Source organism: Aplysia californica, unplaced genomic scaffold, assembly GCF_000002075.1.
Source record: "Aplysia californica isolate F4 #8 unplaced genomic scaffold, AplCal3.0 scaffold00084, whole genome shotgun sequence".
Lineage (NCBI taxonomy): Eukaryota > Metazoa > Mollusca > Gastropoda > Aplysiida > Aplysiidae > Aplysia > Aplysia californica.
The window spans coordinates 1,645,780-1,646,908 of NW_004797354.1; the positions used below are offsets into that span (position 1 = coordinate 1,645,780).

Genomic DNA, 1,129 nt, shown 5'->3' on the forward strand with positions numbered 1-1,129 from the left:
GGGGGGGCAGAGAAATAGAGAGGGTGACTGCTCGATTGAAATTATGACATTGTTCTTTTCTTTAAATTGTGATTCCTCCAACTCCAAAACGGAGTAAAAACGATCGTTCATCGAAAAGACATCCGCAATCTTCATTTAGATCTAGATCTAGGCTAGCCGCGAAATAGATCAAAGATTTATGTCTGCCTAGATCTAGATCTAGACCATAGATAGAAGAACCTAGGTCTACCCTGAGCCAAGAGGGCGCTGAAACTCTCCGAAATCACAAAAGAGTTCCCCTACCGGGTCTGTATACTTTGTGACTTTGTTCCCGGTTACCGGGTCTGTATACACTCCCAATAATCCCTTTTGCCAAAGGCCGGCACTATTTCTACGAACGTTCGGGAAAATAAAGCTAGATCTAGCAATCTAGGCACTATTTCTCCGAACATTCGGGAAAATAAAGCTGGGCATTATTTCTACGAACACTCTGTAATCTCATCCTTTCCCGCAAATTTAAGATATTATAAAGATCTATAATTAAAGTATAGAGGCCTTCAAAGATTGTTCGTTTACAATGTGGTTCGATCGGTCCAAAAAATGTCGGCAGTAAATATTTATATAAAGAAATGCTACAACTCCAAACAGTTTTTCGCTACAGATATAATGACGTGTTGCCTATGAAGGGTGCTGCTCTTATACGTAATGTGTTGTGTTCACTCGTGTGCTGTCTAGATCTAGATCTAGATCTAGATCTACGGAGGGTTATAATTGATAACGACACATAGAACTGACATATCTGCGTTTGTCACTGCTGCGACCAATGTACTGACACTGGCAAGCCCCTTAATGTGTGTTATTCCATAATTTACATGTAGGCTAATAATATCCTGTACTTTTTTTTTTTTTTAATTACGCACATTTAGGGTTAAAACAGCAAATTTTCTTCGGACAGGTGGACACACGCCCTTATTTGTTAATGTTTGTTGTTGTTTGTGGGCTGTTCTAATTTGATTTCATTCTGTTGTGAAACCTTTCTTTTTCACGTTTTTACACTCGTCTAAAAATCTCTAGACTAGCTCTTGAAAATTAAATATAGATATAGACCCAAAAATTTGCTCCTGTGTGTGTGTGTGTGTGTGTGTGTGTG

General features: G+C 38.9%; 1 protein-coding gene across 2 annotated transcripts in view; it reads left to right on the forward strand.

The window, feature by feature from the left end:
* Positions 1–1,129, forward strand: part of LOC101852086 (trafficking protein particle complex subunit 9) — a 43,832-nt gene that overhangs the window by 652 nt on the left and 42,051 nt on the right. The window lies entirely within an intron of this gene.